Source organism: Monodelphis domestica, chromosome 6, assembly GCF_027887165.1.
Source record: "Monodelphis domestica isolate mMonDom1 chromosome 6, mMonDom1.pri, whole genome shotgun sequence".
Classification (NCBI taxonomy): Eukaryota; Metazoa; Chordata; class Mammalia; order Didelphimorphia; family Didelphidae; genus Monodelphis; species Monodelphis domestica.
Genome location: NC_077232.1, coordinates 28432396 through 28451423, shown reverse-complemented (window position 1 = coordinate 28451423; position 19028 = coordinate 28432396). Strand labels below are relative to the sequence as shown.

The 19028-nt window shown below is 43.3% G+C and overlaps 1 protein-coding gene across 6 annotated transcripts in view; it reads right to left on the bottom strand.

Annotated features, from left to right (window-relative positions):
• AMBRA1 (autophagy and beclin 1 regulator 1) overlaps positions 1–18824 on the bottom strand; it is a 180858-nt gene extending 162034 nt beyond the window's left edge. For 4 of the 6 annotated variants that reach the window (XM_056801858.1, XM_056801859.1, XM_056801860.1 and 1 more), the window contains exon 1: positions 18690–18824. The gene's annotated coding sequence lies outside the window, so the exon portion shown is untranslated. The remainder of the gene's footprint in view (positions 1–18689) is intronic. The other 2 variants (XM_056801861.1, XM_056801862.1) reach the window with 1 other exon arrangement.
• Positions 18825–19028: the final 204 nt, after the last annotated feature.

Genomic DNA, 19028 nt, shown 5'->3' with positions numbered 1-19028 from the left:
AAATGGAGATGATACATCTACTTCCCAGGATTGCCCTGCAGATCAAATGAGATAATAATTTGTAAAGCACAAGTGCCATATATCAGTGGCCGCCGCCACCACCATTATTATTATTACAATTATTCAAAGCACAACACCATTATTTATAGAAGGGCCTTCTTGGTAAGAGAATGTAGTTGGATCACAATGTTATCACTAGACAGATAGCCAGGCTCAATCACGGCTATCAACAGCAAAAGTATAGGTCTTTCTCCTATGGAGGGGAGGAGTGCACTGAGGCAATGGACACTAGTCACAAGAGAAACGAGATCAGAAAACACAAAATTTCCAATTTGGAATCTCAGCAGTCATCTTTAACAATTCTAAAGTTTGGGAGCTTTTAAATTTCATCATGTTCATCCTAATTCTATGGTAAACCAGTACTGTATACGGAAAACTTCTTTCTCATTCTATCAAATCTGTGGCTGAGTGCCATTCAATAGGTTTTAGAGGCTAAAGATATGTCTTCAGTTCCTGGATTTGCAACCAAATCGTTATATCATCTTGGACAAGTGAGATTCTCTTCAAATTTCACTTTTCTTCTACATAGAAGCTGAAAGGGATAATAACCCTTCCTTTCTTCCATCCAAATGATGAATAAGGACTGATGGGACCACCGGTAAAGTCCTTAGAAGAACAAGGTGACAGAAATTCAAGGCATGATAACTGCTCTTTAGAGAAGCCCAGGCAAGGCCCAACACACTTTAACGCCACTGCTCCAAGGCAAGTGTGACTGACACCATGGGTTCTGCCGATGCCCAGGACTACTGACTACAAGGGTTTGCCAGCAGAGAGGAGGTGCTGAGGCCATGGAAGGGGACTGAACTTAACTCTAGTTCAACTGTCTTCTACCTGGATGGCCTACAGCAAGTCTCTACAAGGCTCTTCCAGTTCCAAATTTATGACCTTCAGATCCTGTTACAGAGCACAAAAAAAGTCCAGGAACAACTATCACATAGGAATCTGCAGCACCACTTGTGGATTTCAAAAGTATTACTGCTCAGAAAGATAAAACACCTAAAGACAAGACTAGACATCACTAAGGCCCCAGAGGCAGCGAGTGTCAAGATGCACCCCCCATGCACACCCACAGGAAACTGGTGGAACCAAGTCAGCAGCCTAACCTTTCTCTTCATCTCACAATCCTCATAGACAGAAAGGGAGTCGGGCAGCCCTCTGTACAGGATGGTGTATAGGTTGACTAATGACCAAAAAATGCTTTGAAGACATAAAGCTACATAAACATTAATTACAGTTATTACAAGGGGAAAAAGTATCATCTTGTTAGCTGCAAATCTAGCATACCAGCTCTTCCTAAAGCAAGTTACACTAATGTAATCAAATGTCTCAAACATAGGCAGGCTATTTTTTTCCCCAACACAAAAATCTGATCAAAACTGGAAGCAGAAAGAAGGCAGACAACACAATGTTAGGATAACAACCCTCTGCAATGAAAGAATGAATGAGGGCCCGTCCAGACAGAGCACTAAGGAACATGAGGCCCAGGAAACCAAAGGGAAGAGCAACCTTCCGGACAAAGAACAAACAGGGGCCCTAATTAGCTCACAAAGAATCAAAAGGACAGACTTCAATGTTCCTATATGGTCCCAGAAAGTTTGGCTGATAAGCAAAGGAGAACTTTCCATGAAACACAACTTTTGATGCCAGAATCTCTATGGAGAACTGAAAGCAGCTTCCTGAGACCCAGGGGAGCCGAGGCTCTGTCCACAACATACATACCTCTCAGCTAGTCCAGCCTGGGAAGCCCTCATCTCTTTCTGCTTTCTCCATGTATGATCTCCTCCACAGGCTGGGAAAAGAATGGAATCTACCTCTTCTCCCCAGGGCATTCCTGATAACTGACTCAGACAGCTACTGGAAAAGCCCCTGGTGCCAGCAACAATGCTTTAACCAACTTTGTGAACATTAACCCAGAAATCCTCTCCACCAGGGACAGATGAGGGGATGGATTACTTGGCTGACAAATAAGGAAAGCAAAGCCCAGAAGGGGTTAAGGAATTCAAAGAAGCACACAAGATGAGCCCTTGTTCCCAATTCAGGCTTCTCCTTCAGATAGGATCAGTGCTTCTGACTAGCCAGCCTTCGATTTCTGACAACTCTCTCCAGATACCATATGCGCCATCCCCCAACTCTCAGAGTCAACCCAGGTCAGGTTCCTCTTGCCTAACCGGAATGAGGAAGAGAAAATTAACTCAAGCCTTCAGTAAAGGGAGAAGTTGCTTGTTGAAAGGAGAACTCTTACCGAGAAAAGGTCCAGCTGTCCCTCACCATCTTGCCAGCTGCATATATCCCAGTCCATCAAAATAAGCTATCAGCTCTAAAAGCACCAACATTTTAAACCACAATTCAATGACCTTTCTTTAAGACTTAGGAGGGTAGAAGGAAGGATACAATAACAATGTGAGTATATTAAGACCACCATCCTATAATTAGGAACAATAAAAAGGAAAAATACTTGCATGTTTGTCCTATTGTTATTCGGTAGTGTCTGACTTCGTGACTCCATGGACCATATTATTTATGGTTTTCTAGGCAAAGATACTGAAATAGTTTATCACTTCTTTCTTCAGTGGATTAAGGCAATGGTTAAGTGACTTGCCCAAGGTCACATAGCTACTAAGTGTCTGAGTTCACATTTGAATTCAGGTCTTCCTGCCTCCAGACCCAACAACATAACCCAACAATGAGCCACTTAGCTACTTCCTATACTTGTCCTCACGTTATAACAATAATTTGGTAAATTTCATTTATGATTTTAGAGAATTATAAAAAGTCAAAATTTAGAAAAGAATTCAAACATCACTGCTTCAGTCAGTTAACTTTTTTTTTAAACATCTAGAATCAATACAGATCAACACTAAGGGCTAGGCAATTGGGGTTAAATGACTTGCCCAGGGTCACACAGCTAGGAAGTGCCTGAGGTCACATTTGAACCCAGGATTTCTGTCTCTGCCTGGTTCTTGATCCACTGAGCCACCTAATTCCCCCTCAACAAATATTTATTATTAGAAGGCTTATTGTATTAGTTGTGTTAGTGAAAAGACAGGAATATTTAGAAGAAAAGTTAAAGGAGAAAGAGCAAGAATTGGAAACAGATTGGCTATGTGGTTGAAGTTGGGAGTGGGAAGTCAAGGTCCCTTAAGGTTGTGATCCTGGGTGCCTGGGAGGATAATGGTGTTCTCAACAGTAACTAGAAAGTTGGGAAAGAGGGAGGATTTGGGGGAAAAGATCAGGAGTTCTGTTCTAGACAGCTTGCTATGCCTATGTTTGAGATGTCCTAAAGGCAGTCAATGATGCAGGACTGGAGCTCAGGTGAGAGATTAGTTCTATATCTATGTCTAGGAATTATATAAATAGAAATGTGACCCCATGGGAAATAATAAGATCACCAAGAAGGATAATAAAGAATAAGACAGGCAAGTCCCCAGATATCTGTGCTTCAATCTCCCCATCTAAAAAATTAACCATGTGTTATAGCATTTACTTATTATTTGTAAAATTCAAACAAGATTATCAGATGAAAGGAATTATAGGAGGAATTAAAATGTTATTGTAATTTTGATGCCAGCACAAGAAATTGGGATGACTGAAATAGCTAGAAACTGTTGGGACCATACTGGGGGGGAGGGGGGCGGTTCTCCCCATCAGGCCTTTTGCCTATGCTAATCTGGGATAGTTTAAGTCAGCCACATTTAAGAGGCATTCAAGAAAGAAGAGGTAAAGTTTCAAAACGTTATTCCCCAGAACTCTGGGGAGTAAAGAGAGAGAAAAGCACTGATTACTACTCAACTTTCTGCCACAAAAAGCTCCTTCCTGCAACCCTAAAAATACTCCCAATGCCTCAGCTCTTATATGTGTTACTGTAAATTGTCACAAAGGGTTTCAAAAAAAGCAAATGTTTCTTCTCAGAAGGAAAATACAGGAAAGATAATTTATCTACAATAAACTCATGCCACAGAAACCAGCAAACAGAAGCTTAATAATTAATACATACTTGAGAAAAAAATGAATACTCCCTATAAGCCAACAAATTATCATTATTGATGATATTGACAGCACACAAATGAAAAGCACAGACCTTTAGTGTCAAAAGCAATTTCATTCAAAAAATGTCATGTCCACAATCAGCATGATATTGAAGAGTCAATGACAAAAACAAAAGCTGTCAATAAAAAGTCTTTTTTTTTTTTGTTTTAAATAAAAGCTACTTGGGGAATTTGGAAATAACAAAAAGGGAGTTATCTGGGGCACTGGCTAAAGCTGACCTTGGAAGAGTAAGGAAGATGTGGGTTCAAATCTCCATTCCAACACTTATCATGTGTGACTCCACTCTATGTATCTCTGGGCAAGGCACTTCTCTACTCTCAATCTTTGTTTCTTTATGTGGGTAGTGGTGAAAGGTTGTACTTCACTTAAACCCTTGGCTCAATTTTCTCGACTGTAAAATGGGAATAATAAAGCACCTACTTCACAATGATGTTTGGGAGGATAAAATGAGATAATAAATGTAAAGCCCATAGCAAACTACAAAGCGCTCTAGAAAAGCCAGTTATTATTATTAACTTCAAAGTCTGGCTGCAGACTTTTGCCTTTGAATATCCTAGGGTATTTTTTTTCTCCTTTTCCATGGATTCAGTGTGTGACTCACAATCTCCCTTTCCACCCCAACTCCAGCCTTTATAATAGGAGTCTTCAACACTGATGCTCCCAAAGGCCCCCATCTCCCAGATCCTGAAGCAGCTTAACTCCTGACATCTCCTCCCAACTCCACCCTCACTCCACCGGAGGAGAATAACACTGATCTTGCCATCAAAAGGCAGGTTTCCACTTACAGGAACCAACAGTCAGTCAATAAACAATTATTAAGTGCCTACTATATGCCAGGCATTGAGCTAAGTGGTAGAGACACAAAGAAAGACAAAAGACAGTCTCAGATCTTAAGGAGCTCATTTGCTAAAAATGGAAACAACATGCAAACAGCTATGTCCAAACAAACTACATAAGGATAAATTGGAAATAATTGACAGAGGGAAGGTGTGAGAATTAAAGAACATCAGAAAAGATCAAGAACCAAAAAAATCCCTTTATCCTATCACAAACTAGTCTCTCCCCAAGCCTTTCTGTTGTTTGTTGTTGGGTTATTTCAGTTGTGTCTGACTTTCTGACCCCTTTGGGGGTTTTATTGGCACAATTACTAGAGTGGTTTATCATTTTTTTCTCTAACTTATTTTACAGATGAGGAAACTGAGGCAAATAGGGTTAAGTGACTTGCCCAGAGTCACACAGACACTAAGTGTCTCAGACCAGATTTAAACTCAGAAAGATATGTTTTCCTGACTGTTGGTCCAGCATTCTGAGGTAAACAAAAACCCCTAACTGTGTCTCCTTTGCCTTATTGCTCCCTAAATCTGTTCTTCTCACCATCTCTCCAATCCTTCTATCCCACAGCATTTTTCCAGCTTCTGTTCTGCCTACACTCTGGCCCCTTCCCAATTTTCATCTCAGGAACAAGGTTATCACTACTATGCTCTTCTCGATCCTTGGATCCATTGCCATATCGACTACCATGCCTTGCTAAACTCCAACTCTAGATTATTCCCACCAATCAAATACCCCCTGCTACTGGACTTCCTGCCCTGGGCGGGAGAAAAATCATACAACTCTGTTGCCAGGGTCTACTAAAACTTGATGGCATCTCATCTCCACTCCAAATGTAGGAAGACCATCCTTTATCCAATTATCCTTTATCTCATTCACAATAGTTATTTAAAATCTGCTCATCTCTCCTTAAGTCCCACACAGGTATACCCTTCCACCTCCTCCTCTCAGTGGAGGCCCTTTTTCACATCCAACTCCTTGAAAAATATTCAGTTCTTCCACTTTCTCTCTTCAGGCTCTTCTCTAAACCCTCTACAGCTGACCTCATCACTCAAGCTAAAGGCCTAATGCCCTTAACTGCCAAATCTAATAAACAGCCTCTTCTTTATTTTCCTAATTCTTTACCTCTCTATCACCCTATCCTATTGGATATTCTGCCTTTGCTTGGGATTTGACACGGCTCTCCCCTGACTCTCCTGGTACCTCTCTGAGCCACCCTTCAGTCTCCTCCCAGTGTCTGCCCTCAGCCTTCTCTCTCTACACTCTCCCATTTGATGATCTCATTGGCTCCCAAGGCCAATAGCACTGTCTCCATAAAGATATTTCAAATGAGATACCCCAGAGGCATCTGGAATTTAACAAGTTCAAAGCAGAACTCATCATTTCCCCACAAAATCTCTCTACCCTGCTTCTCAACTTCAGTACTGTAGAGGGTGCTATCACCTTCCCTGCTACTCAGGCTTGAAACTTCAGTGTCACCTTCAACTGGCCACTCATCTCACCCCACATATGCAATCAGTTGCCAATTCTTGTTTTGGCCTCCACAATGCCTTTCAAACTTGTCACTTTCTCTATTCACAGTCACCACCCTGGAAGAGGGGCCTCATCATCTCAGGCCTCAAATACTTAGAGTCAATTGCCATCTAGCTATCCTCTCTGCCTCAGGCTTCTCCCTACTCTGATCCATCCTCCTCCAGGCAGGACTGACCACTGATTTTGCTAAAGCCCCCCAACGTCTGATTCTGTCCCCTATCTCTTCTGGATAAGTTCCAGTAGCTCTGAGGATCCAATAGTTGGCATTTCAAGCTTTTAACATCTTGACCCCTTCCTCTCTTTACATCATCTCCTCTATCAGAATGGAAGCTAGGCAGGGGCACTGTTCCTTTTGTGTTTGCATGCCCAATACTTAGCACAGTACTTGATACAATATAGTGATTAACAAATGCTTACTGATTCTATGTGAGCCCCCCCACACCAGTTATTCTACTTCCACTGCAATCACAAACATTCTCTAACATCATCTAGTTTCTACTGCATTTTTATTCCTTTTCTCAAATATTATCTCCATTTTGTTAAATATCTCCATTATAATTTTCTTAAAACCCTCACCTTCTGTCTTAGAGTCAATACCAAATAGTGGTTCCTGCCCCGAGTCACATAGCTAGCAAGTGGTTGAGGCCACATTTGAATCCAGGACTTCTGGACTCCAGACCAGGGTCTTGATCTACTGAGCCTCCCAGCCACTCCTTCTCCATTACATTTTCATCAGTTTTGGGCTGCATTGGGGGGAGCTTTTGATGCCTCAGCTCTAAGAGGAAGCTTGCCCTTCAGGGTCTTGGTTCAAAAGATGCATGGTCACTTTATTCAATGCACAGAGCATTCAACTCTTTATTAGATTTAATCATTCAAGCCTATTTAGATCCCAACCTAATCTGGAACATTAATATTAACTATGTGATCTTTGCAACAATGTGATTGCTGAATAATTCATTCGGGGGCCTGAAGGCAGGAAGATTCTGGTTCAAACTAGCCCTGTGAGCCTGGAGAAGTCACTTAACTTCTGTCTCCTTCAGTCTCAACAGTAAAATGGAGATAATAATAGCACACACCACCCACTGATGTGAGAATCAAATGAAATAATATTGGAAAGCACTCAGCACAGTGCCTGGCACGTAACAGGCTCTTAATATTCTTAAAATTCTCACACACACACACACCCCCAAAAAATTACAGGACCTAAGCAATCTCCTTCTCTCTTTTCATAGAACCACAAAATTATAGAGCTGAAAAGAATCTTCTAGGTCATTTTAGTTTAATTCTATAGAAAAGAGAAAGGAAGTAACTTGCCCAAGGATATATGGCTAATGAGTGGCAAAGCCAGGACCAGAATCCACATGGGATTCCTAACTCGGAGCTCTTTTCGCCACAGGATGCTCCTACCTACATGTTCACTGAGTTCAATGAGCGTACTTTTCTCACTGTAAACAGGCTGGTTGCCCTAGAACTAAACTAAAGCAGCTTAAACCATTTCATCTTATCCAAAAGAAGGTTAGGTAGCTACACATGCACAGACAGCACTATACTGAGCACTCCAAATGGAAAGACTGCCTAGTTTTGCTGAGACAGGATCCCCTGTGGCATTTCTGGGGAGTGGTGGGGAAAAAAAAAATAACCAAAGTTACTAAGAGACAAAAGCATTGTGCTGTATGTGCAGAAATGTTTCCATGTCATGTAGAGCTCTGACAGTTTTCTAGCTGACATTTCTATAAATCAGTTCCACCACTCTGCAACTCACAATAAGGGCTATTTTCTGCCACAGTTTCTTAAAAGAGGAGTAAAGGTCTACTTTAAGGCAGCTCTCATATTTCCAGTGTCTAGCACAGTGCCTTATATACGGTAGGCAGTCAATAAATATTTATCCATTGAATTATAGGCCAAGGATTTGATCTCTCCATACTCTGCTAGCCCATCTAGTATCTTTTCTCTTAAATTCCTTTATTCCTCAATTATCTGCTGACATGAAGATATTGCCATTTTAAGGTTACCTAGAGAAATACTCTCTCATCTCCTACAACTAAAGTATGTTAAAGCCAAGAGACATTTGCTAAAATTACTACTATAAATAAATGCCCTCTGCCTCAATTTCTCATTGACCCACTTTGCACCAAAACAATATGCCAACACTAAGACAAATTTCTTCTAGGATATCTCAAGATCAACACCAAGAATTAGATCCTATTACAAAAAGATAACTATCTGTGAATTAATTTTTTAGCCACAGCAAATCATGCTACTATAATATGGTAGGACTGCAATCTGCCTCCCTGGTGGGACTACCCTTACTGATGAACTTGTGATATTTACTAGAGATGAAGAAACGAGAGGCAGATGAGTTGTCATTTTAAGAACTTTAACTGGCATTTCCTGAAATAAGAATTTAAGCTGGCACTCACTCCTGAGTGTTTTATTTCCATGGATTATACCAGCTGGATTTGGTATTCGGCCATGCTTTATTACCCCATCACTTAACCTTCAGTTTCTCCAGACTCCAAACCCCTTCCCCCCAAGCAGTCTCAGACTGGACTAAGCGTGGTCATTAAGAGTCCATTACCTTAATCTGTTATTGACAATTTGTTCCCATTTATATATGTGCAACTGAAACAACAACAAAAATTGGACCCAATTGTATAAACTCAAAGATACTCAGTTCCAAAATAAACCCAGCTAATGGCTTTCAACTCATATAATCTATGGCAGCACTAACTAGAGGAAACAACTTTAGTCCCAGTGGTTTAGGAAGGCTCACAAACAGTGCTATATTTAGAACCAAGAAAATACTCACCCAAAGCTAAGAGTATGTCCCTATGCTTTCAACCAAGGAATGGGAGCCAAGGAGTCTCAGGGTCTTTTCTCTGTTATTTTAATGGATGACTTGGCCACCTCACCCATACTCTCAGATTCAGTGTCATCATTTGAAAAACTATGGCAATATATTCACTACTATACATAGCCCTAGTAAATTAAGCAGGCAGGGAAGTCATCAAGTGGGAAGGAACTTCAGGTGATCATCTAGTCCCTTCACACATGTTATATAACCATCCACACTTCTACCCACAACCACAATTGAATAGACCCAGGGTTGTCTATTCTTTCCCTAAGCCTCTGAAGAAAGTATTTCATAATCTCCATCAGTAAAACTCTTCAATATCTCACAACCTCTGCAGTCAGGAAATAATCTACATCACTTCTGTTGCAATTAAAGACATTCCCTCTTGTCTTCTCCTCGGTGGAAAGAGAACATCTGTTTCCCACCACCTGTGCAATCTCTCTTCTCAGTGATTAAAGTGTTTAGAAAATAGAGGAAGGCCCATTTCCACTTAATGCAGCATCACTCTAAATGAGTTACCCTAAACAGAGAACACAATTAGGAGGCCTATATTCCCAGTTCCATCCCTGGCTTGCCATGAACCCTGTTGGAAGTCAAAACCATTCAGCTTACCCATCACTAAGATACAAATAATAAAGCAGCGATACTGGAAGATGTAATAGGGATAATTCCCATAAAGTGCTTATAGCTACTCAGCCAAGTCATCATCCCGAATCCAAAGTAGGATTATATGCATACTAGGCCATATTTGCACTCTCAATTTTTATCCCAATGCTCCTAATTAAATCCCATGTAACAAGAGCAGAAAATAAATGAAAAATAAGATTACAGTAAGTCAAAATGCAGTACACGTTCAAACTCCTACATCATATGATATGTTAAGTGGCAAAGTAGAAAAAGTTAAACAAGCATCTTATCTGACTACAGCAAACTATAGGATTATAGAAAAGCAATAAGAAAAAAATTAAGATGAAAATTAATCCCAAACCTGCTAATACAAAATGGGAATAGATAATAAAAGGGTAAAATCAGTACCTCAAATTTGACTTGAATATCAATGGCCATCAAGACAAATCTCTGAGGGCCATTTGAAAAGTAACTCCACATATAAAGACCATAGAGAATGGGGGGAAGGGCAATAAACAGAAAGTAAAGAAATGAGATATAGATGAATACAGCAAATGAAACTAAAAACAATTCCTGAGGCAACTGATAGGCTGTGCCAGCTAAAAGGCCACCTAACAGCATATTTGGTTTTCTGGTTTTAAACACGTCAAGAACTTGTTCACTCAAGTCATGTGTGAGGTCTTTTTTTTTCTTGCTTATCATGTATGTTTTAAATCATCTTAATTTCTGAATCTATCCCTCCCCCATCCCCTTCCCATGAAGGCATCCCTTATAACAAACAGTCATGAGTTCACTGGAGATGATAGGGCAACTTTGGCTGGTATGCTAATGCTCTTCCCTCCCTCCCTCTCATCATTTCTTCCCACCACTTCAGTCACCTCCCTTCTAGTGAATGACCTCATTTGTACCCTGTCTCTGCATCAACAAGAAGGGTTATCTGCCCCTTCTCCCCGCCCCCTGCCCCCCAGAGCCCAAAAGACAGTGGTCTATTTGGCTACACATCCCATTTCAAATTCCTTTATTATTTGCCATCCAAGTTCATTCCCTGATCTCTTTCTGACCCTGGAGCTTTCCAAGTTTTTTCTGCCCAATGAAGATTAATCCTTTCCTTTTGACTTTAAAGAGCATCAGAACCTTAGGGAATTGGGGGGGGAGAGGGAGAGGGATGAAGGAAAAGTTTCTTTAAGCACTGTTTTCTAGCCTCTTTTTTAACTCTCATTTATAAGCCTTTTAATATACCATTTCTTTAGAGTTAATCAAGAGCCCCAAAAGAGGCTGTTCTCTTCTTTGGGAAAAGATGTGCTGTCAAATTTCCACCTGTGCCAAGAAGGAAGATGCATTCTTACTCAACTCTAGAACTAAAATATACATGTTAATCAAACTATCCATTCATGAAACTTATTGAGTTAAGAGTTAACAGAACTACAATTATCTCACACTATATAAAGGCCTCAAACACAATGATTTAAGGCAATGGGAAAGTGTAGACAAATTGCATTTGAACACTGCACCAGTTCATTCCACAGATGAAGATTCACTGCCTAGGAGTATTATCATTATAGAAGTCTGAATTAAAGCAGAAAACTCCAAACAAAATCACAATATTTTAGGTCCCACATCCTCATCACAGTACATTCTCTTACACATCTTGATTTATTCTCTGACACAAATCCAATTCCATTCAACAAGAAACTTGGGCACCTACTCTCCCTCTGGCACTCTGCTAGGCTCGGGAGAGAGAAAACCAAAACCAAAGCAAGCTGCCCACAAGAAGCTTATATACTACTGGAGGGAGGGGTGGGAGAAAGAGCAAATCCACAAATGAGTAGCCAATATGAAGTATAACAAAATAATTACATGGTGGAACCAGTGAAAGTTGGGAGTTGGCACTTGGGCCAAGACCTGAAGGGAGAGGGCATTTCGGGCATGAGAGTCAGCCTAGGAAAAGGTCCAATAACTGGGGATGAATCTGTGTACACAGAACAGCAAGGAAGCCAGTGTGACTGAGTGGGGAAGGCAAAATGGGAGTCATTCAGGAAGGACATTTAATGGCAGGGATGGCTCATTGTCGTGGAGGTCAGATAACCCGAGAAGCTTCTTCGACAGGGAACAATGGCAGGGCCAACAAGAGATCAACTTTAGAATGGACTTATTAGAGAGGGAATGTAAGGAAAATAACTTTGATGCTTGGTAATGTTAACTGTCTTCACAACTGAAATAGATATGGTTTTTACCAATGTAAATGACATTTTCATGTCATCTTGCCAGTCATTCTAAAGACTACTTACTGAGCGTTTCCATCCTCTGAGTTTTGTCTCCCCTATTAGAAAGTAGGCTCCTGGAGAGCAGGAGATAACTTACTTTCCTATTTGTAACCTTCAGTGTTTGGCCTAGTGCTTGGTACATAATAATCACTTAATAAATGCTCATTCTTTCAATACCTTGATCAAAACACTGAATTCTTAAGCTCCAATTCCCTTAGTTGGCAAAAACTAATGGCATTACAAACATAGCACAGACAAAAAAGACACCGTACTCTTCTCTATCTGAAGATGGGATGACAGCAGCTTAATTTCAACTTCCTGAATCACGGGTGAGCCAACTCTCCAACTTTTTTTTTTTGAATCAGTGATGCTATGAAGAAATTGAGGGACCCAAAAGGAATATAAAAAGGCAAAAATTGAGCCATTATCAAAAATTAAGTCTGAAACTACTAGCTTCTGTTATCAATGCTATCTCAATTGCTATTTCTAATGGTCTTTTCTCAATCTTATCTTCCTTTAACTCTAAATCATATGCTCTTATCCTAAAAACTCTCTGTTGTTGTTCAATTGGGCATTACTCTTTGTGATCCCATTTCCTGTTTTCTTGGCAAAAATACTGGAGCAGTTTGCCATTTCCTTCAACAGCTCATTTTATAGATGAGGAAACGGAGACAAAAAGGTTAAGTGACTTGCCCAGGGTCATACCACTAGTGTCTAAGGCCTGATCTGAATTCAGGAAGATGAGTCTGACTGCGGCTCCATCACTCTATTCACTGTACCACCTAGCTGCCCCTAAATACTCTCTTAAATCTCTGGGTTTTCTGTCCTTGCTTTCTCCTGGTCCTCCTATCCTTGTCTATTTCTTTAAGAGAACACCCTCTTTACCTGGGTCTTATCATGGGTCCTCTTCTCCTTCCCTTCTTAAACTCTCTTGGCAACTTTATCAAGTCAGGCTTCTGAGCGCTTGTCCAGAATCCACAACTACCCACTAGACATTTCAACGTGGCTGTCCCACCAGCATCTCTAACTCAACACGTCCAAAATGGAATGCATTATCTTTCCTTCCCCAAACCCCTTCCGTCCTCCTGGCCCAGGTTCATCTCCTCAGCATTCCCCCTCACCTCTTATTCTCTCACCCCCGGTATTCCATCGGTTTCTCCATCTTGCCATTTTTAGCTCTCCACTATGACTTGCCTATGTGCTCTCCTCTCCTCCAGTCAGCCTCCACCCTAATCACCTTTTAATAAGAGCCTCTTCTTGGCTCATGCCGCAGTACCACCCTCCATACAGCTGCTAAAGTGATTTTCCTAAAGCACAGGTCTTCCCTTGTCCCTCCTTGACTCAATAAAATCCTGTGGCTTTTTATCACTTCTAGGATCAAAGAGAAGTTCTGTATGCTATTCAAAGCTCTTCCCAACCTACTTTGCAGTCTCCTTACAAATGACTCCTCTTCGCCCCTCTAGGGTCCCGCCAAACTGGTCCTCCCATCTCCCACCTCTCCGCAATCACACTGGCTGTTCCCGTATCTGGGATGCACTCCCTGCTTACCTGTGCCTCTAAGAATGCCTGGGCTTCGTGACTCAGCTCAGGTGCACATCCTGTAGGAAGACGCCTTCCCGATGCCCTCCAGCTGCTGGCTTATTTGGCCTACAAAATGGCCTTGCATCCATTTTGAATTTTGCACGTAACTATATAGGTACTTGTCTGTCTCCTGCAGGGGATGTCAAGTCGACAAACCTTTATTAAGCACCTACTCTATGCCAGGCACTACTGGGAATACAAGGAAAAAACAGTCCTTGTTCTCAAGGGGCTCCCAACCTGCTGGGGGGGGGGGGGGGGGAGACACAACATACAAACAAGATCCATGCAAGAGCAACCCAGAGGGAGCACTGAGATGAAGGAGGTCTGGGATCGACTTCCTGCAGGAGGAGTCCTGAAGAGGGAGAGAATGCCAAGCATGGGTCCCAGCCAGTGAAAAGGCACAGCAGGGAGACGACGTCTGGGGAGACGGTGTCCGTGGATCAGAGTGTCAAGGGGAAGAGGTGATGATGGTGTAAAAAGACCAGAAAAGGAAGAAGGAGCCACGTGAGGAAGGGCTTTAAAGAGAGGATTTTATACTTGAGACTGGAGGCACCAAGAAGCTGTTAAGTTTACTGAAAAAAAGGGGGTCAGACCTCTCCTGTAGCGACACCAATTTCATAGCTGAGTGCAGAATGGACTAGAGGGGGATAGGCTTAAGGATGGAAGTCCCGTCAGAAGTGGACTACAAGCGGGGCAGCTCGCCCAGGCCTGGGTTCAAATCAGAACTCGGACACTTCCTAGCTATGTGCCCCTGGGTAAGTCACAAGCCCAATTGCCATCTGTCTTAGTACTGATTCTAAGATGAAAGGTATGGGTTTTAAATCATCTGGCCGGGCGTGAGGTGATAAGGGCCCCAGCGAACGCTTCACAGGAGAGGGAGCCTGAACAAAGGTAAGACTGAGAGACACTGGCAACAGACTGGATAGGGGAGGTGAGAGATCCCAAGTAGGTCAAGAGCCTGGTGACTGGGATGAAGGCAGGGCCTATCTAGTTTGGAAAAGGGGAGGGACATGTTGCATTTAAAATGTCCAGTTCCAGAAGTCCACTGGGCAGGTGGAGACAGAAGGCAGGAAGGAAGCAGACAGGTTAAGAAGATTTGCAAAATGATAACTGAATCTACGGAAGCTGATGAGATCACCCTTTATAGACATGATCTCATTTACCTTCACAACAACCCTGGGAGGTATGTACTATTCTCTTTTCCATTTTGCAAATCAGGAAACTGAGGTTAAACAACTTGCCCAGGGTTGCCCAAGTCCTAAGGTGCCTAAGGCAGGACTTGGACCCAGGCAGTCTGGACTCACCGGGGCCAGCTCTCTATCCACTACAACAGATGAAAAGGAGGACACTGAAGAGTGAAAAGTTTAGGTCAGTGCTAGAAGAAGGTTTAAGAACTTACACAGCTGAGGTAGCTAGGCAGCTCAATGGATGGAAAGCCAGGCTGAGAGAAAGGAAGGTCCTGGGTTCAAATCTAGCCTCAGATATTTCCTGACTCTGTGACCTTGGGCAAGCCACTTAAACCCACTTCGGGGCCCTTATGGCTCTTCTGTTTTGGAACCAATAGGGAGTATTACTTCTAAGACAGAAGGGGAAGAGAGGGAGAGTGAGAGGGGGAAAGGGGGAGAAGGGGAGAGAGAGAGGGAGAGAGAGAGAGAGAGAGACAGAGAGACAGAGAGACAGAGAGAGAGAGAGAAAGAGACAGAGAGACAGAGAGAGAGACAGAGAGACAGAGAGAGCTAAAAGTTGGGTCAACAAAGAATAGCAACATTTTCTCTGACAGAACAAGCTAGAGAAAATGATCATGATCGCTGTGCTAAGATAATCTGACTAGGCCCAAGTGGAAGAGGACTCCTGAATCCCCTTGGCCCTCCCCAATCTACCTTCACCTCCAGCCAGCCTTTCCTCACGACCTTGGAATGGGCACATCCTTGCTGATGCTTGTTTAACTATTTCTACCATTCAAGCCTATGGCCCTCAGCATGGTCAGTGCTGGGCCAAGCTGTACCTGTCTACACCTGTGTCTACAAGCTCACATACTGCCTAGCCTTCTCACAATGATGACCATGAAGTTCTGAACCTAATCCTCCATCACTAATGCTAACTTGATGGTAAACTGGATCAAAAGGGAGAAGGAAATGAAAATGATCCCTACTTTCAAATCATGGATGATAACATCACACTACAATGCACTACTCACAAGAACAAAAAATATGACAATAGAGATTCTGAGTTTGGTAGTAACAATGGTGAGGGGGCCAAAAATTACTAAAACTGAAGAGATTTAGAAAATGTTCACCTCATTCCAAAATAATTCTATCGATGCTGATGCAACTCCAAAGGAAGAGACCTTCTGAAACATTCCTTCTTGTTCCTAGGATGAATAACTGTATATCAGGATTCCTAAGGATTTCTCACATCACAGTGCCTCTGACAGCTAAGGCTGAAAGGGTCCTTACAAATCATCCAGTCCAGCTCTTTTGGTTTACAAAAGAAGAAACTGAGGCTCAGAGAAGTCACACAGGTAATAACTAATAAGCAGAACTGGGCTTCAGACCCAGGTATTTCACCTCCAGATATGATGCTTCTGCTGGAGTCAGAGAGTACTGAGATAGAAGGCATGCCCTGCCTCACATAGAACTCTGGGGGTGACAAGCTACATGGGAAATATGAACACCTTACCTACAGGTAGCCCACTGCTGGAACAACCAAAAGAATAAAAGTCTATTTTTCACATGTGAGGCACTAGCCTCTGTCCCAGACCCATTTCTGAAGCACATTCAAAGCACCTCCCATCTGGAACAATCTCAAACAAAAAATCTCACTGTAAGAGAAAACCCAAAAGGTGGCAAACTTTTTCACAGCAAGCCAGTCAGATGCTAAAGGTACAGAAGAAAAAATTAATGTAAAGACCTTAGCTTCAGGGGAAGAAATACAATATTTCAAGTACACCAAACAAAAAAGTAAATTAAAATTTCACTTATAATTTATACATAATGCAAGACAGACTGACTTTTTTTTAATGTTCTTACAAACCCTAGTTCCTGATTTTTTCCACATCAAATTATTTTGTCTTCCTTATTTCAATGGCAAGTCTTTGGACAATGACTTCCTCTAGAAACAGAACTCAAAACCCCTAACATTTTCATCCTCAGTGACATCCAGAGCAACCCAGGCCTTTGTTCCTCTCTGAAGAAAGCAGTTCTAACATTTATTAGCCACCAAGGAGATTGAATTCTAGGCAGTGCATTGGGCTAGGCTGCTTATTCTTTCATACTCTAGTGTTACTCTCTTTCCTGAACTCTTCCTAAACTTCACTTCAGACACCTATGCCTCTCTTTCCAAGAAAATGAAAATTCTTAGCTGGCCTTCTTATTCTGGAATCTGTTGGCCACATTGCCTTTCTTCTCTGATTTTCTGGACACTGATGAGCTGGCTAGGAATAAGTTTATGACCAAGTGCTCTTCATTTAGACTGGACTGAAGACAAAAAAAAAAGCTGGAAAATTCAAATCTTTTGCAAAATCACATCATGGAAAATTTCCAAGTTATCTGATGCCCAGTTGTCCCATTTGAACTTCTCTGCCTATGGACACCCACATAGCTTTTTAAAAAGCACCTTCCTTTTTCCTTGAGACCACTCATCTGTGGCTTCTACTACTATTCACTAAGTTACTCAAATGACGCTTTGAGAAATGAATGAATTAGGAACACATCACTGATGTCCCTCTGATGAAAATGAAATGAAAAGGGATGTTACAATTGTGTGGTCTACAAACACTTGTCACAGATATTATATAGGCAACTTCTATTCAAATAAAAGTTATACTAATACTCCTGAGACCTTCTCAGGCTCTGAAATACTTCTAAGTTCAAAAAATTCTAAGCTCAAAAAGTTTTTTAAGTGGGAAATACAAGTAGATAAAGTAATGAGATTCCCAGTAAAGTGCTAGCTCCTAACATTTGATTGTACATGTTGTTTCTATCCCTAACAATATGCAAAGCTACCAAGAAAGTACTTCTTCCATTTTTCTTTGACTGTTTTTTAGAAAACATGTTATCTTAAATTCTAAACATCTGGCATAAACTCCTGAAACATTAACTTGTTAGCTCAAGAGTTGAAAAGGACTGCAAGAAACCATCTAACCCCCAAACCTCATTTTATAAAAGATGACCCTGAGAGGAGAAATGTCCCTGTCACCCGGTTAGTTCTAGCCTGTAAAATAACTTCTCTGGTAGGAGCATCAGTAACAGTAACTCAGCTGGACACAGGGATTTCCGCAGAGCCCTTTAGGGCAGGTCAAAGTTCACAAGGGCAGGCCGGCCAAGGCCCACATGGCTTCGGGTGTCGGCTTGTCTAGTTAAAATCGCCGATTTATAAATGAGACTGAGGCTCTGGGGGCCTGGAGGAGCCGGGTCAAGAATGGCAGGCTTAGGGGGGCCCCTTGGAGGCCCTGGCTCGCCGGCCCAGCCAGCCAGGTGCCAAGGGGGTTAGGGGGGAACAGGCCGCCCTCTCCGCAGGGGGCCTGAGCTCGTCAATGTCACGGCGCACAAAGAGGCCGGGAGCTGCGGCCCCAAACTCCGGGGGTGACAACAGTTACAGGGAGGTGGAAAGGAGCACGAGGTGCAGCGGCCCCCTGGGGCGAGCACGCGGAAAGACCCGGCTCGGTCAGCCCCACCCTCGCCCCGGCCTCAGTTTACCCGTCTGGAAAGGGGCACCGCTGGGGCGGGAGGGGACTCGACCGCCGCGCGGCCCCGTTCGCTCCCTCCCGCCAGCCCCTCCCTCGACGTTACCGTGAGGAAACTGAGGCCCTAGCGGGGCGGGCGGGCCAGAACCACCACCACCCCAGCCACAGCCGGGGCCCGCCTCGCTTCCCTTGGCTGCGGCCTACCTACCTGCCTTCCTCGGGACGGGCGGGCAGCGGCGGCGGCGGCAGCGGCGGCGGCGACGGCCGGGCCTGGGCTCGCGCGCCGGCCGGCGGACTGCGGGGGAGGGCCGGGCAGGGGAGGGGCGGGCGCGGGGACGCGCGGGGGGGCGCGCGGCAGGGGGAGGGGTCTGAGCGCGGGGACGCGGCCGAGCCTTCAACCCTCGTCCGGCCCCGGCCGCCGCCGCCGCCGCCGTCGCCGCCGCCGCCGCCGCTGCCGCTGCTGCGGAGACATCGAGCGAGCAGGCCGCGCAGCCGAGCGCCGAGCCGGGAGCGCCCGGCATCCGACCAGGCAGCGCACGCCGAGCAC